Source organism: Bactrocera neohumeralis, chromosome 4 (assembly GCF_024586455.1).
Source record: "Bactrocera neohumeralis isolate Rockhampton chromosome 4, APGP_CSIRO_Bneo_wtdbg2-racon-allhic-juicebox.fasta_v2, whole genome shotgun sequence".
In the NCBI taxonomy this organism is placed as follows: domain Eukaryota; kingdom Metazoa; phylum Arthropoda; class Insecta; order Diptera; family Tephritidae; genus Bactrocera; species Bactrocera neohumeralis.
The window spans coordinates 43,328,161-43,346,760 of record NC_065921.1 but is presented as its reverse complement, the minus strand read 5'-3'; the positions used below and the strand labels follow the sequence as shown (position 1 = coordinate 43,346,760).

At 41.0% G+C, this 18,600-nt stretch overlaps 1 long non-coding RNA gene across 1 annotated transcript in view; it reads left to right on the top strand.

Annotated features, from left to right (window-relative positions):
* LOC126757120 (uncharacterized) overlaps window positions 1–17,602 on the top strand; it is a 54,817-nt gene extending 37,215 nt beyond the window's left edge. The window contains exon 3 of the long non-coding RNA XR_007666691.1: window positions 17,097–17,602. This is a non-coding gene — a long non-coding RNA (uncharacterized LOC126757120). The remainder of the gene's footprint in view (window positions 1–17,096) is intronic.
* The last annotated feature ends 998 nt before the right edge of the window (window positions 17,603–18,600 follow it).

The window sequence follows — 18,600 nt, the reverse complement described above, 5'->3', positions numbered from 1 at the left end:
ATCATTCGACGATGCAAAGGATCAACCGTTTTCTTATCCGAAAAATCTAAGTTTTGTGATGTCTTTTATCGGGAAAAAGTTTTGTAATGCTTTAACGCTTTTAGGTGACTGTTTTGGACTTTTGTTGGATTTATCATGATTAAAATTTACGAAACAAATTCGGATGTTTGTTCAGTGTTTGGATTGGTTTTATTGTTCCAAAAGACTTCTTTCGGTCACTTCCAACTAAAAAGAAAAAAAAATTAATTAATAACCTATCTTATCTTATCTACGACTTCGAAGTTATAACTGTCAACAGTGACATGGGAGCCAAGTCGCGAACGCGACGACTGTTTATTTGATTTGAGGAAATAATTTTTCTTGCCCCGTCTCACTACCAGACACATTTGCTTCGCTTCCTTATCTAGTGTGGAGAATGCAGAATTAACGTTGCGGTTGTTGATTCAATGATATCAATATGATCGGCGTATTCCTGCAGTTTTACACTCTTATAGAAAATTGCACCTGGCCGATTAAGCTCTGCAGCACGAATTATTTTCACCAGGAGTAGATTAATTAAGTCGGACTACAGGGAGTCCCCTTGTCTGAAACCTCGTTTGATATCGAACGGCTCGGAGAGGTCCTTCCCATCCCGACGGAGCTCTTGATATTAACGTCAGTTTACAGAGCCGTATTAGTTTTGTCGGGATGCTAAATTCGGACATAGCGGCAAAAGGACACCAAACTGCCAAAAGCAGCTTTGAAGTCGACGAAGAGGTGGTGTGTGTCGATTCTCCTTTCACGGGTCTTTTCCAAGATTTGGCGCATGGTGAATATCTGGTCAGTTGTTGATTTTCCAGGCCTAAAGCCACACTGATATGGTTCATTCAGTTTGTTGACGGTGGATTTTTATCTTTCACACAGCACGCTTTTAAATTTTTTTTCTTATTTTTTGCTGTTTCTAACAAAATACTCTGCCTTTTAAGTTTCATCTGGCTGTTGCTCCGTATATAAGTATGAGGTTATCTGAAATTGGAATAAATGCTTCGCTAACTGTTAGTTTTGGAGGCAACATAGTGCAGAACTAGATACTATTTTCAGAAAATATGGATCTTGTGAGAGGAATGACTAAAAATTGCAGTATTCATACATATGTATGTACGTACATATATGTAAATGCTTTTGCTTCAAATTTTGTGCCTTCGATTTCGGTTCACTTTGCTAGAGGTTTGTTCTTATGAATTTCATTTTTATTTCTGTCTGTATTTATAATAACATAAAAACTTTGTATGTATGTATGTACATATGTGCTCATAAGTAGTAAAGTGTGTGCCCAGAAGATTATTTGAAATTCTATGCGAGTTCCTTTGTCCTGCTTCTTTGTTCTTAACCAATTCGTTTCGGTCATTGGTGTGTGATTTCTGCTTTCCTTTCTTCCTCATAAAATAACATTTTTCTTGTTGTTGGTGGTTTGTTTAGAATCCTACACAATCCTACACAGGTTTTTCACACTCACTGCACTTCTAAGCTCTTGAACTTTTTATTATTTTTTTAATAAAGTCATCGCGTCGTTTGCGTAAGTTTTTCTCTTAAGATTTATTACTTTTTATTTATTTATGTAAAGTTTATTTTTTTTTTCATATTGATACATATATTTTTGTATAATATTAAATACTTCTAACCTTTTTAAAAGTATGTGTGAATGTAGCATTATCCGTCGAACTCGGAGTGCACCACTCTTTCATAATCGAAGAAAATCATTTAACATAACCTTGATTTTTGACCTGGTTTGACGTGTTTTTTTCACGTTTGGCTCACCTGTTCCACGATATTCGCCCCATTGACCGTCTGTTTTCGGGTCGTAAGCATAGATCCAAACTCAACGACAGTAATAAAACATTTCGTGACATTGTTTCACACACTTTAACGCGACGCTGTTTTTTTTGAAAAATTTGGTGATTTTGAAACAAATCGTGCTTTCACTTTTCTCAGGCCCAAATGATCTTCCAAATTCGTTTTCTTTGATCCTTTCGATATTCCAACGTTGCCAGTAAGATCTCTGACCTTCTTTGACTAATTTGTACCTATCCAAAACACTTGATCGCGACAAACAATTATCACCGAAGGCCTTTTTCAATATTCTGAACATTTCGACACCGGAAATTTGACAACACAAAATTTAATGAAACTTTTTTGTTGAAAATTTCACTCATCGTAAAAATCGCCGATTGCACTCAGAAAGACATGCCTAAACTCTAATGATTATGATGTTATATGACATTTGACACAGATATCACTGACAGCCATATCAACTTATAAAGAAAATATTTCGACGAATGGGTTCTCGCGTGACATTTTAAATAAAAAGTCTTACTACTTTTTGCCTACAGTAGTATGTAGTCTAAAATTTGATAATCTGAAGTATAGGTATACATTAGAGTCATTCAAAAAAAAATTTTTTTTTTTTTCGTTTGGTACTCGGAAAAATAGGTTCCTAGACACCTCCAAGAAAGCCTCTCCAAACTTCAGTTTTTACTTGTAACGGGAAGGTCCTCCTACATACAGTTTTCTTCTTCTTTTTCTTCTTAATTGGCGTAGACACCGCTTACGCGATTATAGCCGAGTTAACAACAGCGCGCCAGTTGTTTCTTCTTTTCGCTGCGTGGCGCCAATTGGATATTCCAAGCGAAGCCAGGTCCTTCTCCACTTGGTCCTTCCAACGGAGATTTAGTCCATTCGGACGGCATGACCTATCCAGCATAGCTTATACAGTCCATCGTTCCATCGAAATACTTTCGAAAACTCGTAACGTCGACTCATCGGTTGCTGTCATCACCCAAGCCTCTGCACCATATAGCAGGACGGGAATTATGAGCGACTTATAGAGTTTAGCTTTTATTCGTCGAGAGAGGACTTTACTTTTCAATTGCCTACTCAGTCCGAAGTAGCACCTGTTGGCAAGAGCAATCCTGCGTTGGATTTCCAGGCTGACATTATTAGTGGTGTTAATGCTGGTTCCTAAATAGACGAAATTATCTACAACTTCAAAGTTATGACTGTCAACAGTGACGTGAGAGCCAAGTCGCGAGTGTGACGACTGTTTGTTTGATGACAGGAGATATTTCGTTTTGCCCTCGCTCACTACCAGACCCATTTTCTGTGTCCAGCCTAGAGAAAGCAGAACTAACGGCGCGGGTGTTGAGGCCGATGATATCAATATCGTCGGCATACGCCAACAGCTGTACACTCTTATAGAAGATGGTACCTTCTCTGTTTAGTTCTGCAGCTCGAACTATTTTCTCCAGGAGCAGGTTGAAGAAGTCGCACGATAGGGAGTCGCCTTGTCTGAAACCTCGTTTGGTATCGAACGGCTCGGAGAGGTCCTTCCCGATCCTGACGGAGCTTTTCGTGTTGTTCAACGTCAGTTTACACAGCCGTATTAGTTTTGCGGGGATACCAAATTCAGACATCGCGGCATAAAGGCAGCTCCTTTTCGTGCTGTCGAAAGCAGCTTTGAAATCGACGAAGAGGTGGTGTGTGTCGATTCTCCTTTCACGGGTCTTTTCCAAGATTTGGCACATGGTGAATATCTGGTCGGTTGTTGATTTTCCAGGTCTGAAGCCTCACTGATAAGGTCCAATCAGTTTGTTGACGGTGGGCTTTAATCTTTCACACAATACGCTCGATAGAACCTTATATGCGATGTTGAGGAGGCTAATCCCACGGTAGTTGGCGCAGATTGTGGGGTCTCCTTTTTTATGGATTGGGCATAGCACACTTAAATTCCAATCGTTGGGCATGCTCTCGTCCAACCATATTTTACAAAGAAGCTGATGCATGCTCCCTATTAGTTCTTCGCCGCCGTGTTTGAATAGCTCGGCCGGCAATCCGTCGGCCCCTGCCGCTTTGTTGTTCTTGAGGCGGGCAATTGCTATTCGAACTTCTTCATGGTCGGGTAATGGAACGTCTGCTCCATCGTCATCGATTAGGGAATCGGGTTCTCCTTCTCCTGGTGTTGTGCGTTCACTGCCATTCAGCAGGCTGGAGAAGTGTTCCCTCCATAATTTAACTATGCTCTGGGCATCAGTGACTAGATCACCTTTGGGGGTTCTACAGGAGTATGCTCCGGTCTTGAAACCTTCTGTAAGCCGCCGCATTTTTTCGTAGAATTTTCGAGCATTACCCCTGTCGGCCAGCTTATCAAGCTCTTCGTACTCACGCATTTCGGCCTCTTTCTTCTTCTGTCTGCAAATGCGTCTCGCTTCCCTCTTCAACTCTCGGTATCTATCCCATCCCGCACGTGTAGTGGTCGATCGTAACGTTGCGAGGTAGGCAGCCTGTTTTCTCTCCGCTGCGACACGGCACTCCTCGTCGTACCAGCTGTTCTTTTGCTCTTTCCGAAAACCAATGGTTTCGGTTGCAGCTGTACGTATGGAATTTGAAATGCCGTCCCACAGTTCCCCTATACCGAGTGGTTGACTAGTGCTCTCAGAGAGCAGGAGTGCAAGCCGAGTAGAAAATCGTTCGGCTGTCTGTTGTGATTGCATTGTCTGTGTTTGTTGGCGTGCGTTTTTTGCTGCCCAGAGGCGAGTGCGAATCTTAGCTGTAACAAGATAGTGGTCCGAGTCGATGTTAGGACCTCGGAGCGCACGCACATCTAAAACACTGGAGACGTGTCTTCCGTCTATCACAACATGATCGATCTGGTTGGTAGTTTTTCGATCCGGAGACAGCCAGGTAGCTTGATGAATCTTCTTATGCTGGAATCTAGTACTACAGATAACCATATTTCGGGCCCCGGCGAAGTCAATCAGCCTCAACCCATTTGGGGATGTTTCGTCGTGGAGGCTGAATTTACCGACCGTAGTGCCAAATATACCTTCTTTGCCCACCCTGGCGTTAAAGTCGCCAAGTACGATTTTGACATCGTGGCGGGGGCAGCTCTCATAAGCGCGCTCCAAGCGCTCATGGAAGGCGTCTTTGGTCACATCGTCCCTCTCTGCCGTCGGGGCGTGGGCGCAAATCAGCGATATGTTGAAGAACCTCGCTTTGATGCGGATTGTGGCTAGACGTTCATTCACCGGAGTGAATGATAGTACTCGGCGACGGAGTCTCTCTCCCACCACGAATCCCACACCAAACTTGCGCTCCTTTATATGGCCACTGTAGTAAATGTCACAAGGACCTACTCGTCTCTCTCCTTGTCCCGTCCATCGCATTTCATGAACGGCGGTGATGTCAGCCTTTATTTTTGCGAGGACATCAACCAGCTGGGCAGCGGCACCTTCCCAATTAAGGGACCGGACATTCCAGGTGCATGCCCTCAAATCGTAGTCCTTATTCCGTTTGCCATGGTCGTCATCAAAAGGGGGGTCTCTCATCCGAGGCTGTTTCAACGTTTTCATTGGTATTGTTTTTTACGTGGCGGGTCCCAAGCCCAGCGCGCAACCCTTGTAGGGAATGTTTCGCCTTCTCACTTTAGCTCGCCTTCGAACGGATGTTCTTAGGCTACCCAGAGGATACTTGGTCAAAGACCGGAAGTAGTGAGCTGCTTGAGCCATGTGTAAAAGAATCGTTTCTGGCCACTCCCAAATGAATGGCGATCAGAGAACTTTCCTCACTTGCGTGAACTTCTACACATGACTCCATCCTCCTGTGAGTTTCATCATTCATAATAATTTTTTTTTCATGGAGTTATAAAATTCATAAGAAATAAAAAATTTTCCCAAAAATAATCAAATTTTAACTGTTAATATCTTTTAAACGGTTGAGTTTACGAAAAAATCATAATAGACCTTTTTTGTAGAGCATTCAATTTCCTACAAAATCTAATATTGTTTTAAGTAGTTGGAAGCGAGATATAAATTTTTCTATCTGATAATAAGAAAAAATAGAAAACTGTATGTAGGAGGACCGTTACAATTAAAAACTCAAGTTTGGAGAGGCTTTCTTAGAGGTGTCTAGGAACTTATTTTTCCGAGTAACAAACGAAAAAAAAAAATTTTTTTTTTGAATCACTAGTATACATACATAAGTATGTACATACATACTTTTGTACTCAAAATTAATTTTGTTCCTTGTCGTAAATATTATTTACTTAATTACGTAATTGCTTGCAGTATTTTGTTAATTTTAATTTTTATTTAACATTTGTGTGTATTTGCGCCATATATTTCGCTTCGCCACATACGAGTATAGAGTTCGATGGCCGGCCCAGGTTGCGTCAGCCGTAGAATTTTGTTTTGTATTGTTTTCATAAAATTTTCACAATATTCGTTATTCTATATACTTACATACATATGTATGTATATATAATTTTTGTGGGAGCAGCACGCGGCAATGTTTTGCCATTATTTGATGAAAATTTGCGTTTTCATAAAATATTTCCATTCCTACTTAGAAATAAATATACTTTTATTTCAGCAGCAAAAAGGTGTACCACGCATTAGAGCGAACTCTTGAAGTGTTTATTTTAGCAGAAGATGCTCTCAAGATACAAAAAAAGGGGTTTCGTGGCGAATCTTTAAAGTGAGATTTAATTCCTCTTCTCCAACTGGTCTATATTAGAAATAGCATGAAATCAGCATCACACAAAAAATTATGTTGCCGCCACGATGTTCAATGGTCTTTTATGTACACCGTAAATGCAAGTTTTTGTTTTCGGACGGCGAACATTGCTTCTGACATCATTCCCAAACAAATTCATTTTTGTTTCATTGATCCAGAAGATATTGCGCCACTTTTTTCGTGACACAGGCCGGACCAATCCATGATTTTTCGCGAATTCTAGTCTTATCCCTAATTTTGTTTTTAGCAAAAAAGGTATTTTTTTCGTTATTCTGTAAGGCAAAGTAGCTCGTTTTAGCTTTCGTCGATTCTTGAAGATGTGAGTTGGTCCTTTTTAGTGAGACATGGCCATTCGGTGGTGTTGATATCTTTTTTGATCGACAGTGACTTCGACATTCTTTTTTATTTTTAGGACAATAAGCCTGAAATTCAATTAATAACATCAATTTTTAGCGATGTTTCAAAGACCTTGACTTCTTTTTTTGAGGTTTGAGACGATTTTCTCCTCCTCCGCACTGCAATTCTTATTTCTTCCCATCTTTAAAATATTTAACATTTTATTGCACTTTATACAAGGAGTTATGCAAGCGAAAGAACAAATCGTTAGGGGTGCTACAAAAGTAGACCGATAGGGAAAGCAAACGACGCCATATTGTTTCCTGCTCTACCATTTCATCGTGGAAAGATTTGAATCCACGGGCACAGTACAAAATGTAGCTGTGCCAGTGAGACTAAATAGTTTCCGTAGTGTCGAGAATTTTGTTGCCGCTAGCGCATCAATTGAGGAAGACCCAATTCGGCCTCTCACACGTCGCATCCATGCATTGAGCATCTCTGTGATCATTGAAAAATCATCTTCAATGATGAGGCTCATTTCTAGCTGAATGGCAAAATATGCATTATTGGTCAGGCAGCAATTCACACGTACTCCATGAGTCACCATTGCATCCCGAAAAAATTACGGTTTGGTGCGGTTTATGAGCCGGCGGCGTCATTGGGCCGTACTTCTTCCGTGATGATCAAGACCGGCACGTTACTGTTAATAGGAATCGCCACCACTCAATGATAACCGAATATTTTTGTCCCGAATTGGATGATATGGTTTTGGATTATATGTGGTTTCAACAGGACGGCGCCACAAGCCACACAGCGAATGTCACAATCGATTTATTGAAAACCAATTTTGGTTTTTGTGTTATCTTACGAAATGGCTCAGTCAATTGGCCGCCGCAGTCGTGCGATTTGATGCCCTTAGACTATTTCCTGTGGGGCTACGTCCACTCTATGGTCTATACTAAAAAGTCAGCGACGATTGATGAACTTCAAATATAGAACGTGAAATGGCAGCAGTATCGGCAGATTTATAAGTACTTGTAAACCGTCGAAAGTCGAGTTCCGCGTCTGGACTACTACAAGCGTGCCAGGGGCAGCCATGCAAAAGAAATCGAGTTTCATACATAATGCCGTCGAATGTACTTTTACAGGAAAAAAGAATTTCATTGATATCTTAAACTGTTTTTTTTTTTTTAATGTTGTAGCGCTTTTATTAAAAACCCCCTTATTATGGATACTTACATATTATTTTGACCACTTAAATAAGGAACTTATTTTCACTCTAAAAAGTATGGTCACATCGAATTTATTACAACTGACAAAGATTTGCATTCGTTTACTACAACAAGCTTTCGAAATTTAACTATGATAGCGGGCTAAAGAAATGTACTTATTATTTTGACCAGGTGTGTATATACATACATATGTACATGTATGTATGTATCGGGTGATTTTTTAAGAGCTTGATAACTTTTTTTAAAAAAACGCATAAAATTTGCAAAATCATCGGTTCTTTATTTGAAACGTTAGATTGGTTCATGACATTTACTTTTTGAAGATAATTTCATTTAAATGTTGACCGCGGCTGCGTTTAGGTGGTCCATTCGGAAAAATTTTGGGCAACTTTTTCGAGCATTTCGGCCGGAAAGCCCGAATTTCTTCGGAAATGTTGTCTTAAAAGCTGGAATAGTTGCTGGCTTATTTCTGTAGACTTTAGACTTGAAATAGCCCCACAAAAAATAGTCTAAAGGCGTTAAATCGCATGATCTTGGTGGCCAACTTACGGGTCCATTTCTTGAGATGAATTGTTCTCCGAAGTTTTCCTCAAAATGGCCATAGAATCGCGAGCTGTGTGGCATGTAGCGCCATCTTGTTGAAACCACATGTCAACCAAGTTCAGTTCTTCCATTTTTGGCAACAAAAAGTTTGTTAGCATCGAACGATAGCGATCGCCATTCACCGTAACGTTGCGTCCAACAGCATCTTTGAAAAAATACGGTCCAATGATTCCACCAGCGTACAAACCACACCAAACAGTGCATTTTTCGGGATGCATGGGCAGTTGGCCACCAAGATCGTGCGATTTAACGCCTTTAGACTATTTTTTGTGGGGCTACGTCAAGTCTTAAGTCAACAGAAATAAGCCAGCAACTATTCCAGCTTTGGAAGACAACATTTCCGAAGAAATTCGGGCTATTCCGGCCGAAATGCTCGAAAAAGTTGCCCAAAATTGGACTTTCCGAATGGACCACCTAAGCCGCAGCCGCGGTCAACATTTAAATGAAATTATCTTCAAAAAGTAAATGTCATGAACCAATCTAACGTTTCAAATAAAGAATCGATGAGATTTTGCAAATTTTATGCGTTTTTTTTTTAAAAAAAGTTATCAAGCTCTTAAAAAATAAACATTCGTTGTGCTTAGCTGCATATTGAAACTTTTATCAAATTGTTAAACAATTTAAAAAGCTCTCAATCTAAACACAACAATTCAAAAGCTCTAACAAAAAAGCAAAACAAACGATAATAAAAGCAAAGCTTTTTTTTGACTTTTTCTCTATGAACTTTTCGCTAAACAGCTGAGTGTGTAAATATGTATATGTATACTATATGCAAAATATGTGTTTGTGTGTTCTTATTACTCTTCCTCCTTTATTTATCACTTTTCAAAACGGCAGTCATTCATCAATTGAATAAATTAAACAAATACCCGCGTATATACATATATACTACATACTTACAAACACATATTATGGATATTTATAATTTTATTTTATTGGCGCCGTTTAAAAGCAAATTTTTTTTATTTTTATTTAAGCTTGTATATGCGTATGTGTGTGTGCATAACGCATTTTCATTCAATCAAAACAATTGTGTATATGCAAATAATTTTTTATTGCCTCATTGAGCTTTGTCTGATTGCCAGCCAAACCAAAAATGAAAAAGCTCAAAAAGCAGCAAAATAACGCTGAAATCGTTTTGGCGTGCGACATGCTCACCATATGCCCGACAATAGTGGTGAGTGAATGAGTAACGAAGGCGCCGCAGCAGCGCAATCAGCTGCTCGGAAGCAAAGGGCACAAGCAGACAGTAGCATGACGTGCCGTTAAGAGGAGCAACACTTGGCGACAGTAGCCAGCTTAATTTCTGTGTTTTTGTTTTTGCGTTATGATGTTGGTTTTATTTTATTCTTTTTTGTAACTGCGTAGCGAGCACACTGACCTTTCGGTTAGGTTGAATGGCTTTGCACAAACCGACTTAAATTGACTGTGGCCGACGTCTCTTCTCTGCTACGGCTGCGACTACCGCCATGCGAGCGCCACACGGTGTCGACTGTGACGTCTTCGGCAGGGAGCGGGAGCAGGAGCAGCGTGGATGTTTACGTCTTTGTTTTGGTGCGGCGCAGCTGACTTCTATTTATTTTCGCACTCATTGTTGTTTTTGCCTTTTATTTGCGGGATCTGTTATTTTATTAGTTTTAGCTCTTTTTTATGATTTCATGTGTTTATTTCATCATCTGCTAATATTCTTGCCGCTTTAAGCGGTATATTGCCACTTCGCGGTCCTCGGAGTTCAAGCGACCGTTTAACGGCTCAAATTTGGAAATTATTGTCTAATTTTTGCACTTTTATCCACACACTCTTTTTACTTTTGGGAATTTGCTTTTTATTTGTACATCAATTATTTTTTTGTTTTTAGCCGTTTGGATCGCCTTCATTCTAACCGCTCGAGGCTGTGACGTTGTGAGTTCACTCACGCATTTATTTAATCAAAATGACTGGTTGTTGAACTTGATATAAGGCGGCAGACATCAAATTCTGGCCCGATATATGTATGTACATGTGTATGTATGTACATAATTCCTTTCTTTACGTATGTAAGTAAGTACATACATACATACATATGTACATAAGTATATTTGTATGTATTAATTAGCAATCGTGCTATAACTATAAAAATTTAACATACATAGTACATATGTATGTATTTTCAAAAGGGGCAGAAATATGCATTGTGCTCTGGAAAAATGGATAATAATATTTGGTCCTTACAAAAAGGCAAAAGTCCAACTCAGATTGCCGAAATTATGAGTTGTTCGAGGAAAATGGTATACAACGCCGTCAATTTTGTTAAAAGGGATCCGAATTTGCTCAAAAATAAAAAAAATCCACAAAGCTCCTAGGCGTAAAACAACGGAACTTGTCGATACAGCCATCATTAAAAAAATCATCCCGAGAGATTATGGCGGAAATAAACGACGAATTTGGGCCTAACGTATCCAGTAGATTCGTGAAAAGACGTCTATATGGTGATATGTTGTTTGGACGAATGAGTCGAAAAAAACCACACCTGGCAAAAAAAAAAACATAAGAGCACGACTGGACTTTGCTAAAGAACATTTAGAAAAGGACGTCAAATTTTGGAAAAGGGTTATGTGGAGCGATGAAACTAAGGTGAACCGTATCGGATAGGATGGAAAACCATTTCCAGATACACTAAAAAAACCGTTAAGAACGGCGGAGGTAACGTAAGTAGCGTGTTTTTGATTAGTACAAATTATTCAAAGAGGGTCGAACGCGTTGACGACGAAGTATGTCCAGGACGGCCATCAACATCAAGTGATAATCAACACATCAATAAATTAAAGGAATTGGTTGCTGAGAATCGACGATTAACAGTCAGAAATCTTACTGGCAACGTGGGAAATATGGAAGAATCAGTGGAAACCATTTTGAATGATCATTTCGGCCTAAGAAAAGTGAAAGGCACGATTGGTTCCAAACTCACTAAATTTATTCGAAAAACAGCGTCGCGTTAACGTCTGTAAAAAAAGTGCTTTTCAATTACCAGGATGTTATGAAACGTATTACTGACGATGAGTCTTGAACCTATGCTAACGACCCGGAAACAGACGATTAATTGGCCGAATATCGTGGCAAACTTGAGCCGAAGTCGAGCGAGCAAAGCCACGTCAAAGCAGGTCAAGCAGGATGAAGCATGGGTCAATTACTTCACTCCGAAATCCAATTGATAGTCATCCAATTGGACTACACATGATGAATCCGCTCCAAAGCGTGGAAAAACGCAATAGTTGGCTGGCAGGTTTATGGCATCTGTTTGAGATAGAATAGAATAAATAATGACCATCAACAGCGACAATGACATAGCGTTATAGGACCGTTTGAAGGACGAAATCGCCGAAAAATAGTCGCATTTGACGAAAAATAAAGTTTTGTTTCACTAACACCCTGCACCGAATCACAAGTCATTGAAAACAATGGCAAAAATGTATGAGTTGAGCTTCGAATTGCTTCCGCATCCATCATATTCTCCAGATCTGGCCTCCAGTACCTCAGAAGAATGCTCACTGGGAAGAAATTTTCATCGAATGAAGAGGTGTTCGCCGAACCTGAGGCCTATTTTGAAGCAAAGGAATATTCGCACTTCAAAAACAGTATCGAAAAATTGGAGGGTCGCTATAATTTACCTTTAAAAGATACTATGTTGAACAAAAAAACGAATTTTGTAAAAAAATATGGTTTGCTATTGTAGGTTGGGAACTTTTCAATTGACTGTTCTTCTTCTTCTTAATTGGCGTAGACACCGCTTACGCGATTATAGCCGAGTTAACAACAGCGCGCCAGTCGTTTCTCCTTTTCGCTACGTGGCGCCAATTGGATATTCCAAGCGTAGCCAGGTCCTTCTCCACTTGGTCCTTCCAACGGAGTGGAGGTCTTCCTCTTCCTCTGCTTCCCCGGCGGGTACAGCGTCGAATACTTTCAGAGCTGGAGTGTTTTCGTCCATCCGGACAACATGACCTAGCCAGCGTAGCCGCTGTCTTTTAATTCGCTGAACTATGTCAATGTCGTCGTATATCTCGTACAGCTCATCGTTCCATCGAATGCGATATTCGCCGTGGCCAACGCGCAAAGGACCATAAATCTTTCGCAGAACTTTTCTCTCGAAAACTCGCAACGTCGACTCATCAGTTGTTGACAACGTCCAAGCCTCTGCACCATATAGCAGGACGGGAATTATGAGCGACTTATAGAGTTTGGCTTTTGTTCGTCGAGAGAGGACTTTACTTTTCAATTGCCTACTCAGTCCGAAGTAGCACCTGTTGGCAAGAGTTATCCTGCGTTGGATTTCTAGGCTGACATTGTTGGTGGTGTTTACGCTGGTTCCAAGATAGACGAAATTATCTACGACTTCAAAGTTATGACTGTCAACAGTGACGTGAGAGCCAAGTCGCGAGTGCGACGACTGTTTGTTTGATGACAGGAGGTATTTCGTCTTGCCCTCGTTCACTGCCAGACCCATTTTCTGTGCTTCCTTGTCCAGCCTGGAGAAAGCAGAACTAACGGCGCGGGTGTTGAGGCCGATGATATCAATATCGTCGGCATACGCCAACAGCTGTACACTCTTATAGAAGATGGTACCTTCTCTGTTTAGTTCTGCAGCTCGAACTATTTTCTCCAGGAGCAGGTTGAAGAAGTCGCACGATAGGGAGTCGCCTTGTCTGAAACCTCGTTTGGTATCGAACGGCTCGGAGAGGTCCTTCCCGATCCTGACGGAGCTTTTCGTGTTGTTCAACGTCAGTTTACACAGCCGTATTAGTTTTGCGGGGATACCAAATTCAGACATCGCGGCATAAAGGCAGCTCCTTTTCGTGCTGTCGAAAGCAGCTTTGAAATCGACGAAGAGGTGGTGTGTGTCGATTCTCCTTTCACGGGTCTTTTCCAAGATTTGGCGCATGGTGAATATCTGGTCGGTTGTTGATTTTCCAGGTCTGAAGCCACACTGATAAGGTCCAATCAGTTTGTTGACGGTGGGCTTTAATCTTTCACACAATACGCTCGATAGAACCTTGTATGCGATGTTGAGGAGGCTAATCCCACGGTAGTTGGCGCAGATTGTGGGGTCTCCTTTTTATGGATTGGGCATAGCACACTTAAATTCCAATCGTTGGGCATGCTCTCGTCCGACCATATTTTACAAAGAAGCTGATGCATGCTCCCTATTAGTTCTTCGCCGCCGTGTTTGAATAGCTCGGCCGGTAGTCCGTCGGCCCCTGCCGCTTTGTTGTTCTTGAGGCGGGCAATTGCTATTCGAACTTCTTCATGATCGGGTAATGGAACGTCTGCTCCATCGTCATCGATTGGGGAATCGGGTTCTCCTTCTCCTGGTGTTGTGCGTTCACTGCCATTCAGCAGGCTGGAGAAGTGTTCCCTCCATAATTTAACTATGCTCTGGGCATCAGTGACTAGATCACCTTTGGGGGTTCTACAGGAGTATGCTCCGGTCTTGAAACCTTCTGTAAGCCGCCGCATTTTTTCGTAGAATTTTCGAGCATTACCCCTGTAGGCCAGCTTATCAAGCTCTTCATACTCACGCATTTCGGCCTCTTTCTTTTTCTGTCTGCAGATGCGTCTCGCTTCCTTCTTCAACTCTCGGTATCTATCCCATCCCGCACGTGTTGTGGTCGATCATAACGTTGCGAGGTAGGCAGTCTGTTTTCTCTCCGCTGCGGCGCGGCACTCCTCGTCGTACCAGTTGTTCTTTTGCACTTTCCGAAAACCAAGGGTTTCGGATGCAGCTGTACGTAAGGAGTTTGAAATGCCGTCCCACAGTTCCCTTATACCGAGTTGTTGATGAGTGCTCTCAGAGAGCAGGAGTGCAAGCCGAGTAGAAAATCGTTCGGCAGTCTGTTGTGATTGCAGCTTGTCGACGTCGAACCTTCCTTGTGTTTGTTGGCGTGCGTTTTTTGCTGCACAGAGGCGGGTGCGAATCTTGGCTGCAACAAGATAGTGGTCCGAGTCGATGTTAGGGCCTCGGAGCGCACGCACATCTAAAACACTGGAGACGTGTCTTCCGTCTATCACAACATGATCGATCTGGTTGGTAGTTTTTCGATCCGGAGACAGCCAGGTAGCTTGATGAATTTATAACCATATTTCGGGCCCCGGCGAAGTCGATCAGCCTCAACCCATTTGGGGATGTTTCCTCGTGGAGGCTGAATTTACCGACCGTAGTGCCAAAGATACCTTCTTTGCCCACCCTGGCGTTGAAGTCGCCAAGCACGATTTTGACATCGTGGCGGGGCATCTCTCATAAGTGCGTTCCAAGCACTCATAAAAGGCATCTTTGGTCACATCGTCCTTCTCATCCGTCGGAGCGTGGGCGCAGATCAGCGATATGTTGAAGAACCTCGCTTTGATGCGGATTGTGGCTAGACGTTCATTCACCGGAGTGAATGATAGTACTCGGCGACGGAGTCTCTCTCCCACCACGAATCCCACACCAAACTTGCGCTCCTTTATATGGCCACTGTAGTAAATGTCACAAGGACCTACTCGTCTCTGTCCTTGTCCCGTCCATCGCATTTCTTGGACGGCGGTGATGTCAGCCTTTGTTTTTACGAGGACATCAACCAGCTGGGCAGCGGCACCTTCCCAATTAAGGGACCGGACATTCCAGGTGCATGCCCTTAATTCGTAGTCCTTCTTTCGTTTGCCATGGTCGTCATCAAAAGGGGGGTCTCTCATCCGAGGCTGCTGTTGGTTTTTCATTGGGGTGAGCTTTTTACGTGGCGGGTCCCAAACCCAGCGCACAACTCTATGCAGGGGTGTTTCGCCTTCTCACTTTAGCTCACCTTCGAACGGATGTTCTTAGGCTACCCAGAGGATACTTGGTCAAAGACCGGAAGTCGTGAGCTGCTTGAGTCATATGTAAAAGAATCGTTTCTGGCCACTCCCAAGTGAATGGCGATCAGAGAACTTTCCTCACTTGCGTGAACTTCTACACATGACCCCATCCTCCATTGACTGTTAGTAATGTCAAAAATAAGGTATTTAAGGGACCCTTGCAATAAGTCTTCCAACTAGACATATTTTGATAAGGAGGTAAGTAAAATTGATCAAGGCATTACAAATTAAATTAATTGCCAAACTTAACACGTACAGGACGGCGTGACCCACCGGTGGGTCATGCACTTATGTTTCATCTGGCCCACCGGTGGGTCACGCCGGCTTTGATTCAGAATTTCTTTTTTGGTAAATGAAATATAACTATTTGATACTAAAACAAATTTTTAAATATATTTATTAATATTTGTGAGTGTTTTTAAAACATTTTAAACAAAGTGGTGGTTGATTTTCACAAAATTGGCAGAACGTTGTAACTTTTTTTAGCTCTCCTTGCAGCAAAACTTTGGCCTCGTTACGCAGCTAATGTTTTATAACATTTATGGCATCGTTTCCGTGACTTTCTTGCAGTTCCAGGATATTTCTGAAGAAAATGTGTAGTTCTTTTGGGTTTTTGCAGTATTGTAGGCATCTCATCTAGGAGCCCATCTATGTATAATAATTTCTCTAAATTTTAATACATCGTACTGTTTGGTACCCCACTTCTTGTGAATGTACCATGCATTTATAATTGACGTTGCGCAAATCAACTCAATGAAAATTTGTTTGGGTTGGGTTTACTTTAGTATCTCATTTTCATTGCTTATTACTCTTTTCGCGCGATTTTTTATTCAAAATTTTCGCCTGCGGCGCTTTTCAGGGAGCTTTGAAATTTTCTTTGAAAACAGTATTATATAAAATAATATATAATTTTTTCAAAGATGATGATATTGCATCCACGAGCGCTGCAGCAGTAATGTGTCGTGATGCTACCACAATACAGCAGTGGAATGTAGTGAAAATGGTGAAATACTTGGGCTCACATGAATTATGTGTAGCATTTGCTGAGGTATACGGTCTGTTGCCAAAAAGTCGGCTTTGTGCCATTCACAAAACGCAAATGGCATTGCACAAACGCCCTCCAGTAGGGTACTTTAAATGCTCTAGGGGCAATTGTAGGTCGAAGTCCCTTATTTCAAGGGCAGTGGGCACGTCAAACTAAGCTTTCCCCAGGTGTTTTACCTGATGTATTGTTTTGCCCACCGATTTACGCGGGAAGATATTTATAGGGAGGACTATGCGAGCGTTGAAAAGAAATTCTCATCTGCCACTATCTCCGACTGGTATAGCTACTGCAGGGAAGCAGTAGTTATATTTCAGTCAGACCACCAAGAATTCAAAGGGAAGATTGGTGGTCCAGGAAAGGTAGTGCAGATTGACGAAAGTAAATTCGGAAAACTCAAATACAACAAAGGTAATAATAATAATTTATATATAATGCAATTATGTTTATTCAAATACTTTCCTTTTTTTCAGGAAGACGCGTCCTGGGTATGATAGAGGATGGCAGTGAGGACCTCAGACTGGAGGTATGCCCGGACAACGTACGTTCCGCTGAGGTCCTCATCCCTCTTATTCGCAAAAATGTACGAGAAGGAACAACTATAAAAACAGATTTTTGGCGCGCATACGAATGCCTCCCTGAATATGGTTACATCCATAAAAAGGTTAACCATAGTGACCCTGGCAATCCCTTTATCGCCGAGGATGGCACAAACACACAAAGAATTGAGTCTCATTGGCGTGTGGTAAAGAGATTTTTTTACAAAGCCAACTATAATAATCCGGCAAACTTTGCTGATGTTATAGTAGAGTTTTTATGGAGGCGGGAAATGCAAAAAAAAAAAATACAGATCCATTTAATGCTTTACTGGGTGTTATTAAATACGTGTATAACACGAAATAAAAAAACTAAAACATACAAATGAAAACACAATTTTATTATTTAGAGGGTCTTGTTTAAATGGTTGGTTGGGTTATCTTGGTACTTCAACTACTTGTATGCATTATTACTGATACATATACAATTTTTAATTTTCAGTGTTTTTATTATTTAAATAAAGTGGATTTCCACTTTAATTCATTGAAATAATAAAAATACTAAACATAGAGTCACTCTATGCGTAAAAATACATACATTTTATAATAATTACTGAAAATTGTATCGAAAAACTACGATTTTACACCATTTTCAGGAGGCTGCCCTAGAGCCCCCCGTGGTCCTAGGGGGGGAAGGGTGCTATTATTCAAAAGCTCCATTCATTACCTTTCAAATGAGGGGGGTAGCAAGCCCCCAGCCCCCTCCCCCTTTGCGCAAAACCTTTTCAAAATGAGATACTAAACTAAACATTCCCCATTTGTTTATACCATTTTACGGTTTTGCGCAACGAATTGTAATATGATGCCAATTGATCGGAAATATCAACTCCATTTTTTGCGTTATTGTAGTCAAAAATTGCATCGGGTTTGCGCCTACCATTTATTCCTTCAATAACGGAACAAGTGTGACCATTGCATGTCGTTAGCATGCAAACTGGCCTTTTGTCTGTCCATTTTAGAACTTTGACTCCTTTAGAGTTTTCAAAAGATACAACGTCACCACGTTTTTGTTTTTGTTTTATTTCTGATGGTAGAAATTTTCTATTTATTTTTCGACCAATACAATTTAATTTCTGGTAATCGCACTAAACCCATAATAATGAGTATGCCTATAAATTTTTTCATTTCGATTACGGTAACATATACCCAGGATTTGTTATGTTTCCTTGTGTTGGATGAAGATCCGTTTTCAACACTATTGGCCTGTTCAGCATATCGATTTGTTTCGAATACAATATATTCAAGGAGGTCCTGTGACAGAAATATCTGATAAATTGAAAATGGATCATCACAATCAATATTTTCTGCCAAAAATTCTTCTTCCTCCGTAAACTGATTTAACCTGTTGCTTCTTCCTGTTACTTCCTGCCATTTTGTGTCA